The sequence below is a fragment of the Orcinus orca genome, chromosome 3, assembly GCF_937001465.1.
Source record: "Orcinus orca chromosome 3, mOrcOrc1.1, whole genome shotgun sequence".
NCBI lineage: Eukaryota > Metazoa > Chordata > Mammalia > Artiodactyla > Delphinidae > Orcinus > Orcinus orca.
Window position 1 is genome coordinate 99,549,562 of NC_064561.1, and position 13,946 is coordinate 99,563,507.

Sequence of the window (13,946 nt, forward strand, 5' to 3'; positions counted from 1 at the left end):
TAATATAGATATAGAAATTGTCCATTGGTGTTTCTGCCTACTGCTCTAAACTTAAAATCCTGAAGGGCTGGAATCATTTCTTCTTCATTTTGTTCACACCTTTCCTCTAGCTCAGTGGTTGGCAAACTGTGTTTTTAAAGGGATAAGCAGTATGCAGCATTTTAGGATTTGTGACCATAGGATCTCTATCACAGCTACTCAGTTCTGCTGTTGTAGCATCATAGCAGCCATAGGCAACAAGTAAATGAACAAACATGGTTATATCCAATAAAAATTTTACTCACTAAAACAAGCTTTCTGGCCTTAGGTTGCTGACCCTTGCTATAGCATTGTGCTAATAATATAGTGCCAAATAAATGAATAAGTCCCTGATTTATTCCTGTGCTTGAATTCTAACTGGGTAAAGTGCCAAGTACTTGGTTCCCTCTGGAAGAGCCCTGTTGCCTCTATCGCCAGCACCCTACATTGACAGTCACTTATCAATGCCTGTATATCTTCTCTGTGCCAAGGACTCAAGCAAAGATGACTCAGACGTGGGCTTTTTCTCTCCTAAGGCCATGTGTGTCAGGGAGAATTACAATCAGGTGCAACTAATGGAAAAACATACTCCATTGAGTTAAACAATCAAGAAGTTTTTGTCTCTCATATATCAATAATATCAAGGTAGAGCGTTTGTGACAGATTAATTATGCCTTTAAGGACTCAAATTCTTCTTTATCCAGTTGTATTCTTTTTGCATAAGGTCTTTGTCCTCATGTTCACAAGATAGATGCTGACTATCCATGCATTATACCCGTTTTTCAGGTAGGAGGAAGGGAGAAGGAGATTAGAACACCTGCTTATTTCCACGTGTGTAATGGTCTATATTGCATGACTTTTCCTAACTTCAATGCAGATTGGGAAATAGTAGTAACACTGTTGCAATTTTTATAATAGAAGACATCTGGGACCTAGGGCTGAATGGATATTGAGTGAATTTTCCTAAAGTATATGCTACATCATGCTACCTCTATGTATTGTTCTGCAAAGTAGGGTGTTTTATTACACTTGAAATTGGCGTAAAATCCCCAGCCTTGGCCAAATAATTTTCATAATTCCTTTAACATCATGAGATTTCATTTAAATTTAATGTTAAATTAGGTCTATTTTATCACCATGTAAATTTAATATTAAATTAGGACTATTGTGTGTGCAAATTATCATTTTGTTTATCTAGCCCTCACTCTCACTTAACGTCTTTACTATGAGAACTCTTGACATGGAAACAATTTCCTCCTTTTCTCCCTAAATGTTAGTACTTTTTTTGTTATAAATTTGTACATGGAAAAAATTATAACATATGGTCTAGAATTTGATATTTTACGAGTAATTTATATTTTCAAAGTACTTTAAAAATCATGTATCCATTAAACTTATTTGAATATTATATTGACCCACTTTTTCTTTCATTATGAATAAAAGGCTTTTAGTAGAGAACAACAGTAATCTAATGTTATAGTTAAGGAGATGAAGTATTTCACATTCATTTTTCCATAATGAAATCTCTAAGCCTTCACATCTAAAAATGCATACCTGAAGAAAATAATTTGGTTGTAATTTCACATTTCATAGACATATTGCATTAGACCTGTCACTAAAGAATTATCTGCTTTGTGGTAATAATTGTTATTAATTATCAATATTTCAAAATAATGAGAATACAGTGATGAAATATATGTCATCACATAACCCTCCATTGAAAAATAACACGGTAGGGAGAAAGTAGAAAAAGCTAAAAGTCAAAGGGAAATTTGATTCCTTCTTAGATCTAGAACACCATCTCTTCTATGACTCTGCACAGGTATTTTAAGATTTCTGCCTTAGTGGTTTTATTTTGCTCTTTAGGGTTGTATGTATAAATAACCTACTGTTTAGAAAGGACTTATATGAAGACTGAAATACAAATGGTAAGTAATATAACTTTACTTTCAAAAAGGTTATCAACGGGGCTTTCCTGGTGGCACAGTGGTTGAGAGTCCGCCTGCCGATGCAGGGGACACGGGTATGTGCCCCGGTCTGGGAAGATCCCACATGCCGCAGAGAGACTGGGCCTGTGAGCCATGGCCACTGAGCCTGCGTGTATTTAACTATGAAACTATGTATTCAAGAGAGACTGCTGTTTTCAAATTGTTATAGCAACAAAGATAGCATTATTTATTATAGTCTGGTTAAACTTCTAACTCTACAAAGAATATAGGAATGTATATATTTAGAGTTCCCTTCCTTCAGTACTAAGATATTAAAAAAAGCTTTCCTGTTTTGAGTCTCTCCTCCCTTGTTCTTTTCAGTTTACCTTTTATTATAGAATTAACCTGTGACACCCCAAAATTCAGCTCTTGCCTAAATGAAAATTAATCCCTACGTCTCAGGCTGTTCTTTTAGTTATTACAATCAACTTTGATGTTAACAAGAGAATAAATATTGAAGTAAGATTTATTAGGCTTGAAATCAACCTGCACTACTTTTATCTCTTTTTATATCTTAGTTTTACACTTCTAGAAAAATTTTACAAATAGCAGAGTCCCATATTCACTTCACCTGATTCCCCTTTATGTTAGCATGGTTACAAAACATGGTTTTGTGGCAAAACCATGGTACAATTATACAAACTAAGAAATTAACACTTATACAATTAAATATAATAACTGTATATATACTAACCAATGTATTCACACAGTCTTATATTTATTTCTGAATCTATCCACCCATATATATTTTAAAACCATAAGTTCCCATTGATACTTCCATTAAATGCAACATTACAGCACTCATTCCTCCTTTCCTTATTTGTCACTTCTTTCTCTTACAGTAAGCAATTGACTCATGATCTAAGATACATTTACTTAGGTGTTCAACTGTAGTATACGTTTAACAGAGTTTCAGAATTCTAATACTCTAATGAAAAAAAATATACTCATCCTTAAACCACTCTTACTAGAGCATTTTAGTAGGTTAGTTAATTTACTTTAGGAATTATGACTTCACAACAATAACAAAGCACTCATTAAATGTATAGAAAAAGAAAAGTTTTGGGTCATTATTTCTTTGTTTTGCTGTTTCCAAATAATGCAGTCTATTTTCATGGCTAGATTTTCATGTAAAGCTAATGGTATTCCTATGTGCCACAGATTTTGATTTAAGTGCAATCTCTCCCCTATAGGTTTTTCCAGCAGAGAAAGGAAATGGGTCTCAAGCCTCTCATTGCATGACTCCTCTGCACATGCCGACTTAGCTACCATGTCTGGACAAGTGAGTACACCTTTAGACTCAAGCACAATGGCATATAGATGTACAAATTACTGCCATTATTATAATTGCACTACTATGCCCTATTGAATGCAGTGAATTACCATTACATTATGAAAGCTATCTTAGAAAGTGTGTGAATAATATATTACATTTTTACAGAATAAATGAAAATGGAAGGAATGGCAATATTAAATTAAAAATGCAGTGAATGCATATATTTTATTATACACTAATATTCAGATAAATGCTGACAAGTTTTATTGATTTTTTTGCTCATTTGGCTTATAAAGGTCAATTTTATGTCAGTTTCTAAAAAAGAATAGTTGTTGACACTTTCTAGGCAAAACATAGATTAGTGAAAATTCCCCATTCTCACAATGTCTTTATAGCACATTATTTTTATCTTTTACCTTTAACTAGCCTGAAAGTCTAGTTTTCAGCCATATTTTTGTTTGGTTGAAATTGCAGTTCTCTCAAGACAAGGGTATGTAAAAACAAGAAAATGGATATAGTGAGAGAAAGGCATAGATTCTCAAGCATAATTAAAATGAGGTTGCAGGAATTAGAGACCAATTATAGATAGAAATAAGAACTTTGTTGTTTCCTCTGATAATATTTTGCTTTATTATTTTTGTACTCCAATAAGTTTTAAGCACCATTACCAGTTATATCTCTTAAAACTGATAAAACAACAGAGGATAATTTACTGATCATTCAACTCTGACAGAGAAAATAGTTCCTGAGACTCTCAAGAACTGGAATGAAAATATTAAGAAATTCTATTTGTCAATTAAGTTTCAGTTTCAATCATTTGTGAAGAAATACAGAAATCATTATTTTCTAAACCATAAAAATGATAAAATGAGGGGTAATATTAACCTAGTATATTTGGTTATTTAAAGTCTTTCAATAAATTATTGTTTAGCAAGTCAATTTTTCCAGTTAATAAAATATATATATTTTGTTACTTAAACTTTTATTGATTCTTATAATTTTGAATTGAAATCATCCTAAAATAGTTTAACCTAAATATCTTACAAATTCAAAGAGAGAATATTAAACACAATCTCAACCTATCCCTCCTAATTCATTTAAAACTGTTTAAGTACATACTCTGTGGTACTTATTTTGGTAAACATTCTAGAGAGGTGGTGGGGGTGAATTAGGGAGTTTTCCCAGTCTAAAGTGTGGAATCCAGACACATGTCTCCAAAGCAATTCTAAGCAACACCAGTCTATCAAGAAGCTTGAGCAGTTAGAGGTAATGCCTTTGCTGGCACATTCAGCAGGTGGTAAACTCTGTTAGCAAAGGTCATCACATTCACGGAAAAGACTCTGACGAGTACAGTTATCTGGTAACTGACTATACTGCTGAACTGAATGAATAAGCATTTTCAGAACTCTAATGGAAAGCTGATGAATTCATAAAAGTGGTAACAAAAGATCAAGATGAAAAAAAAAGTTAATTACATGGGACTGAGTGACCTGATGAGGATGATTATAATTTTTGTGACTTTCTGTTTGAATTACTCCCCCCCCCCAAAAAAAAAAACGTTATCATATGCAAAGCTACCAGCTTAAGCAGACAATGCCAAAGGGGGCAGTGGACAAAACTATACAGACACCATCCATGCCAGAAGGTACACTGAGGCCGTTTGAAGCTAAAGGGTTTGTGACAGGGAAGGTAACTCAGAACTGGCCAAAACCAAGAGGATGATTTCAAGTGGGTTTTAGGGGACAGCTGTGGAAGTCAGAAACAGTGCATATGAGGCTGAAGACAAACACAGGATGATAATAATAAAGAAGATTTGCTTGTGTCTCAGAATCTAAGGAAAGAAGAACGTTTTCAAACAGGCAATATCTAGTTTATACAGTTCCTATTTTTGTTCTTGATATTCCATTAAAAATAATAATATTATTATTTTCTAGTATTTAGTGTTCTAAGAGCTCTGTAACTCACACTCACGGCAATTCTCTAGAAAATTAATAATAGTATCCTATCTTGTCGGGGGAAAAGATACATAAGAGGACTGAGTAATTTGCAAAGGTCACATTTGAACTGGGATTCAAACCCGCGTTGTCTGACTCCAGTCTTTTCTCGTTCTCCCTGTGACATACTACTTCTCAAATATTTAATCAAATGTTACCCTTTTCTCTCTAAGGGAAAGATGGCCTTAACTTAATGCTGTTCCGTCTATCAAAAGTGCCAAAAAGGTTAGTTTTGGTGTACTGACATTATGAAGGATTTGTTCAATAACTGAAATCTTTGTTAGGAGAAGTTTGCCAAAATACTATTTTTAAAAGATAAATATGGATTTTTATTTATGATAGGGTCTTTCTTTTTTCCCTCCATCTTCCCTTCCTTCCTTTTCTTTCTTCTTCAGATAAACTTTGGTTTTGGTTTTAATTATCTTTGTGATATTCTGAAAATAATATTAATGTACAAAAATTAAAATATGTCAATAATATAGTCATTCATTAAATTTATCACCACTAGATGTCTCCAAAAAGTTTGTGTGTGACAGATTTAAAATTCTGATTCATCTACCAATAAACTCTCAAAGCCAGAATAGCAGATATCTCAAAACTACTTCAGTTTGTTTCAGGGATGAAACTGGAAGAGTTTGCTGAGCTCTTGATTGAGCTCACTTAGGTGATTCTTTCCACAACATTGGTCATAATTTCTACCTTTATCGTGGTCTATCTAAATATCAATTTAAATTTATTTCTCTTCTGAGTTTTCTGCATTTTGCTATTCTTTGTGTGTGTGTATATATATGTGTGAGTGTGTTAGCACTTAAAATTTTCTCTTGTAAGGATTAGCATATACTACATGACTATCCAAATATTAAGTCAGTTTGGAATTTATCATGTTTAATCATTGAATTCCTGATTTTTAATTGAGACTAAAAATATATTTTCTGCTGAGTTCATTCATTCTTATTTTCAGCCAAGCTCATGCCTAAGTCTTTGTCCATATGATTTGCTAATGACCTAGGCAATTCAGTAAAAATGATTATAGTTCTATATCATAGTTCACACTTAAAATTTCTTCCTCTCTGCTTGTTGTAGACTAAATATTCCTAAAATCTTTTCTACCCTATTGATTCTTCCCCACACAGAGGTAGCAAAGACATGGGGAAAAAGACCTTCTAACAGGGCTGAGACATTTTGATCCACTTCAGCTCTGCTCTGCCTCACCTCATGATTTAGAAAAATCAATGGCATATCAGCTTAGTAGTCACTGATCCATGAGGTAATTGCACCTTCTAATATCTTCAACTTACAGCTTCTGAAATGGGCAAAGCCAGTGACCAGAGGATGAAACACATTGTTTTGTTTTTTTTTTTCTCAGTTTTGTGATCAAATTGAGAAAATAGTCATCTCAGTCTGTATTTCTGAAGGAAAAATAACATTGCCTCAGAGGTGTAAAGGTACTATTAAACACGCTTTTATCATATTAAGTTTATTATTTTCCCAAATAACTGGCTTTATTATGCTATAGATTATATTTACCTGCAAAACGTGTGTGCAGTTTTCTAACCTAATTCATTATAAAAAGCGTTCTAGGTTTCAGTATGGAGAACTTGGCACTTAATTTTGTTGTTAAATATGGTGGGAAATTATCCCCACTGCTTTTGTTATGCTGCTTAGAGACATCTTAACTAACTAGATAAGAATTCATCTTTAGGAAAGAGATGTGGGCTTAAGTAAATACTAAACAAATTGAGTATTAACACACAGGGAGAAAGTAAGATTGATGATCTGACAAAATATTAATTAAAAGAAGGAACATTGCCAAGGTTTTCTTGTATAATTCAATTCCACATAATTCAAAGGCAAAATTAATTTACTGTTTCTTATGTGACAACAAAGAAAGAGCTTTATAATGATTATTTTTTTTAAATGTGTGCTCACATGACATGGTAAAACTCCATAATCAAAAACATAGTTGTTTAACCTCAGAGGTTTGCATTTAAATTCCAGAATTCCACAGAGACGATAAAGCACTTCTTTGAAACGAAATGAGTTTGCACTTATTTCTGCAGGTTTTTAGGCATATGCAAACATCAAATACCAATTTTGGTATTAATTAAAGGAAATAATCCTAAAACATTTTGCAATTTTTACTTTGAGCAGTTGCCCGTTCGCACAGCCCAACACATGCTGAATATTTTATATACAAGTGATTTATTATAAAATTTACCAATGATGGCTAATACTCTATTTTATTTAATTAATTAATTAATTTGTTTGTTTGTTTGTTTGTTTGTTTTTTGTGGTACATGGGCCTCTCACTGTTGTGGCCTCTCCCGCTGCAGAGCACAGGCTCCGGACGCACAGGCTCAGCGGCCATGGCTCACGGACCCAGCCGCTCCGCGGCATGTGGGATCTTCCCGGACCGGGGCACGAACCCGTGTCCCCTGCATCGGCAGGCGGATTCTCAACCACTGTGCCACCAGGGAAGCCCTAATACTCTATTATAAAGTTTACTTGCCCAAATATGAGCATTTTTAAAGATTAAATGTTGTTATGTATTATAAAGCAGAGTGTGCTTACTAATTTAATCCTGAGAAGCCCCTTTAAACGTATTTTGTATCACTATCATTTTCAAAAATGTAATTTCAAATAATTTTCCTTTCTGTTAAAGACCACGCAATTATTGCTTGAAAATATGTAATTCTTCTGTTTAATGAGGTAGAGCAAAATAAATTTTTATTCCAAATGTATACTTAAATGTCTAGCACTGGGCTTCCCTGGTGGCACAGTGGTTGAGAGTCCGCCTGCTGATGCAGGGGACACGGGTTCGTGCCCCGGTCCAGGAAGATCCCACATGCCGCGGAGCGGCTGGGCCCGTGAGCCATGGCCGCTGAGCCTGTGCGTCCGGAGCCTGTGCTCCGCAATGGGAGAGGCCACAACAGTGAGAGGCCCGCGTACATTAAAAAAAAAAAAAAAAAAATGTCTAGCATTAAGGTGGTGCCAAAGTGAATACCCTCAGAATTCTAAATATATAGAAACTTTGTAATTGAAGTCTGAATTTTCAACAGTAATTGATTCTGAGGTACTGGTTGTATTGGTGATGTAGCATTGATGTTGCTTAGAAGATGTAACATCATGGCAAAACTTTGAACTTAAAATTTTCTACCCTGGAAATATTGTTCCTTAAAAGAGAACGTTAGAACAGAAAAGGGACTTTGAAAACAAATTCTTTGGCTCTTCTAGAAATCAGAGCTAAGACATAAACTTAGGTTCAATTACTTTATTAGGTAGTACAATACCAGGGAAGCAGAATAAGAGAGGAGTGAAGGAAGGATAAAGGAAGTCAATAAGAGACTGTGGTACTAAGCTGCTACTTGTTGGAACCAAATTCAAATGATAGTGTGCTCTCAGGAGACTCTTCTGAAAGTCTACAGAATTCCTGGTCCCAAGGAAGACCTACATTAAATTTCAGATATTATTTTAGATTACTTAAACATCATCTGTCCATTTCCTCTGTAAGAATCTTCCAAACTCTAAGTCATTCACATAATCTTAAAATTATTTAGTATCAATAAAATGTAATAATTCATCAAAACTGATAAAATTGTATTTAGTAAGTTGCTTTTGATTTTATGTAATTGCCCTTTAACTGAGACATGTTTTAATGCACTTTTCAAATATGTCTTGAAGTGTCTTATTGACTAAACATTATATGAAACAGACTGATGCTCCACAAAGATAATTAATGACAAAATGGCAGTGTGTTCATTTTATAGAATTAAAGATGCCAAACTAAGCTCCTCAAAGAGAGCAATGATTAAAGGAAACTGTATTATTTATTTGATTCTCCTCTCCAATTTGCTAAAAGTTTCATTTTAAACTGAGGATTTCAAAGTGCCTCTGTTTAAAAAAAAAACAACAAAACAACAAAATTCAATCAGATACAGGCTTCTGTCTTAGCAAGTTCCCAAATGCTTCGTTTCCAGCATGCTAAAGGGATAAAAATCATTGATACAGCCCAAACTTATCACACTATTTGTTTAAGCTGGCAGTATAGCTATTTAGAACTGGAGCGAAGGAGATACTTTAGTTTGGACATTACCTGAAAATTGAGAAAACCATTTTTTAATAACACAAGCCTATTGTACTGACAGTAATAATACAAGTTTTGATGACAAATTGTCTAAATTTGAGAATGATATTTAAAAGTTACAGGCTTATTTCTTTTTATAAAATGTGTAAACAAATGAAATATATGTATGCGTCTGTTGAAAGTCTAAAATTGAAAGCACTCAAAATATGTTAAGCAATCTGAATTATAACTCATTTTATAAACTTATAGTGCTTAAGGGGAAAAAAAGGTACCTGGATTCACAGCTAACATGAGATTTGCAATACAAAATAAGTGAACAAGGAAACCAGTGACATAAGCCCTAGGGTAATGCTACTTGCTGGAATAAAAGAGTACCACATGATAATAATTCCAGAGAAGGACTTTGCAACTACACAGAAAGTACATTTAAAATATGTATATAACTTATAGTAATGCTGTCACTTCACACAGAAACTTTTATAGGCATACTTTCAAGATATTGCAGGTTCGGTTCCAGATCACCACAATAAAGCAAGTCACACAAATTTTTTGGTGTTCCAGTGAATAAAAAAGTTATGTTTACACTATACCATAGTCTATTAAGTATGCAATAGCATTATATCTAAAACACAATGTACATACCTTAATTTAAATCTACAAAAACAAAAGAAAATTACAATAGTAACATCAGTGATCACTGATCATAGGTCACCATAACAAATACATGAAATATTGCAAGAATTACCAAAATGTAACAGAGACACCAAGTGAGCTGATGCTGTTGGAAAAATGGTGCTAATAGACTTGCTTGACACAGGGTTGCCACAAACCTTCAATTTGTTGAACTTATTTACAAAACAGAAATAGAGTCGCAGATGTAGAAAACAATCTTATGGTTACCAAGGGGGAAAGGGGGGTAGGGATAAATTGGGAGATTGGGATTTACATATATACACACTAAATTGGGAGATTGGGATTTACATATACACACTACTATATATAAAATAGATAACTAGTAAGGACCTACTGTATAACACAGGGAACTCTACTCAATACTCTGTAATGGACTATATGGGAAAAGAATCTAAAAAAGAGTGGATATATGTATAACTGATTCACTGTGCTGTACAGCAGAGGGTAACCAACACTGTAAATCAACTATACTCTAATAAAAAATTTTTAAAGAAACAAACAAAAAAACCCCCTTCAATTTGTAAAAAAACACAATATTTGCTAAAAGTAATAAAGTGAAGCGCAATAAAACAAGGTTTGCCTGTAATCAGATTTGGTACATTTCAAGTGTCATAACAGTATAAGAAAAACAAAGATGTTCATCATTTAAATGATTTAACTGCTCTTCATTTTGAATAAAAGGAGCTTGAGAATTTTCTAGCTCCATGATTTCTCACACCTAAAATATAACCATTGGGTATTTGCTCTTAATTACCAGCTCTACTACAATCACATTTCTCATTAGTTGGGAAATGAATCTTATCAAATCAGTATTAGAGTCAATGACATTTAATCCTTTGCTAGGAATTTGGCTTTTTGAATTTGTTTTCAAAACGTGATGCCCTTCTTAAATATGTGCTTACATTTATGTTGGCACCAATGTTATCATAAACTATTTTGCACTTCATATATTGCTAAAGAGTATGTTTGGTTAATTAAAGATTTTATTGAGTACTGAAGGATACAGTACTAGACTAATAAATGATGCAAACAAATAAAAAAACTGTATAAACACCCTATATTGTGTCCATGACACTTCCTCAACAGCAGGGGAAAAAAATAATAATTATTGCATCCTTTTTTCTCAGTGATTGCTCAATGACCTTGTTTAGCAGTCTCAAGAGTAATACAGCAATATATTATCAATTTTAAAAATTCGTATTTGTATCTTATATTTTGATAATAAATATTCTTTTTATTCATGCCTGTGACCAGATTCATTCTTTCCACAATATTCTCCATGATAATAATGGTAGAATATATTATGTATACAACATTCATTAGCTCATTTAAATAAAACATTCAATAACATTTTGTGTAGCATTTATTCCACTGAAGAGTTTATATTAAAGTACTGATTTCATGTAAACTTAAATTAAGCATTATTAAGGCATATTATCATTAAGAAATGTATCAACAATAGTTCGAGAAAAGTATTTGTAAGCAAAGCTTTCAAGCTGCCTGTTGTATAGGTGGTCAGTTTAGCATAATGAGCCCAACTGAAAGTGACAATCAAGCCTTTATTTACTTACTGTGACAGAGCAGGCAAGAGGCAAAAGAGAAAGCTGCCACATTCCCAGTGTTCCAGTGTTCCCACAGAATGGTACATGCCAGTGATCAGATGACATGCAGTGTAGGTTACAGATGGGGGAAAGGTGCTTCAGTCAAGGCCCCCTAATACAGAGGTTTCTGCAAAGTTATAGCCAAAACTGAGCTCTCCAATAGGAGGTGCCTGGGGTGAGAATTCAGATATGCCCATGAGCATGGCTAGCCTAGGAGTGCTGAGCTCTTGACTGCAACTCCCTCTTGAAAACTGCGTACACTTACTGTGCAGCAAGTCTGGTGAGGTGAAGGCAGTTTCCTCTCATGAGGCCTGCCAGGAAAGCCCTAAAATTGCCTATTAGTTCAGCCTGAAAGATGAATTTTGGCCTAGAGATGGACTTCTTAAAAACAAGTTTATTTTTTTTAATGACAGAAAGCATAATCCAGTTCATTTATATTACGAACACTTTAAAAGCTAAAGTAATAAACTTTTATGTTAATATTAAACTATATTTGTTTCCAATAACTTCACAATGTGTAATCCATCTTAAACATCTGGCTTAGAAGGAACGTTATTTGTTTACCATTTCTATTGTTCAGAAATTTTTCATCTTGTAAGTGACAAATTCGTGAGGAAAATCCAGGAACTCACTTCCCTAGCTTTCTTGTAGTTATCATGTAAGCATATGACTTAAACTCCTCCAACTTAGATTCGTATTTTACTGAAGTGAAAAACAAAGATCCACTTTTGGTTATTATAGACAGATACACTGAGAAAACTCTCTTTCTCCAATTATCTGAAATGTTGGATAAAAATATTAAAACCATAAATTTAAAATGCATTGTTGACTAGACAAGAAAATAAGAGGACCTCAAAAGCCAAAAATCAATTAATAGTTGAAAAGTTAAGAGAGAAAGAAAGAGGTGGGGGGGAGAGGGAGGAAAGAAGGAAGAAAAAAAAAGGAAGATTTAAACCAGTTTTAGCTCTTTGGATAACTGCTGAAGTTAAATAGTTTCTCTCTGTCTCTCTCTCCTTCTCTCTTTCTCATTTCTTTATTTTTGTATATGTTAGTTGTTCACAATCTCAGCGTTGTTATATGATACACTGGTCTTACCCTTGTGTCACTGTCATGTCTCTCATTTTAATATAGTGCTTTTAGTCTTAAAGTTTAATTTGTCTGACATTAGTGTATCTACTCCAGCTCTTCTTTGTTTAGTGTTTGCATTGTAGACAATATCATTTAAAATTGTACTGACAAACATCAAATATTTTGGAATAAATCTTACATAAAATTTATAAGACTTCCACAAGAAAACTAAAATAACATTGCTCCGGGAAATTGAAGAAGACCTAAATAAATGGAGGACTATATCATATTCATGAAATGTCAGATTCCATATTATAAAGATGACAATCCTCTTTACATTAATATATTATATGTATATGTAATGTGTAATTTCAACATACAGATGGTTCCCAACTTAAGATGGTTCAGCTTATGATTTTTTTACTTTACCATGATGTAAAAGTGATACACATTTAGTAGAAACTGTACTTTGAATTTTGATCTTTTCCCAGGCTGACATTATTAGGTGTGATACTCTCTTGTGATGCTGGGCAGTGGCAGCAGCCACAGCTCCTAGTCAGCCCCGCCATCACGCAGATAAACACTCCATACACCTACAACCAATCTGTACCCATACAACCATTCTGTCTTTCACTACAGAATCCAATAAATTACATGAGATATTCAACACTTTATTATAAAATGGGCTTTGTGTTAGATGATTTGCCCAACTGTAGTTTAATGTAAGTGTTCTGAGCACATTTAAGGTAGGCTAAGCTAAGCTATGCTATTCAGCAGGTTAGGTGTATTAAGTTAATTTTGATTTACAATATTTTCAACTTACCATGAGTTTTGAGACCTACCCATTGTAAGTCAAAGAAGATCTGTAATCCCTTTCTTTTTCTTTTGCGGTAACTGTTTATTAGATTAGTAACTTTACATAGCCATGCAAAGACTCCAAAATAGTCAAGGGAATCTTTAAGAAAAAGAACAAAGTTGGAGGACTTACACCACCATACAGTAAGACATATTATAAAACTATAGTAATGAGAGCAGTGTGGCAATTACCTAATTTATTTAATCAAATGGAATATATTAGTATTCCAAACATAGTAGCATGTAAATTTGACTGGCACAAAACATTAAAGTTATGATATAACTTACTTTTTCCTAAGTTTATGTAATTTGTTCTTAGCAAATGAGAAAGTTTATTGGTATGCTTTAACTGTTTTAAATATTGGTCTT

The 13,946-nt window shown here is 33.5% G+C and overlaps 1 long non-coding RNA gene across 1 annotated transcript; it reads left to right on the forward strand.

Moving 5' to 3' along the window:
• The first annotated feature begins 770 nt into the window (after positions 1-770).
• LOC117197242 (uncharacterized) lies at positions 771-3,267 on the forward strand. Its single transcript, XR_004477770.1, has 3 exons — positions 771-804; positions 1,885-1,946; positions 3,200-3,267. It is a non-coding gene; the product is annotated as an uncharacterized LOC117197242 (long non-coding RNA).
• Positions 3,268-13,946: the final 10,679 nt, after the last annotated feature.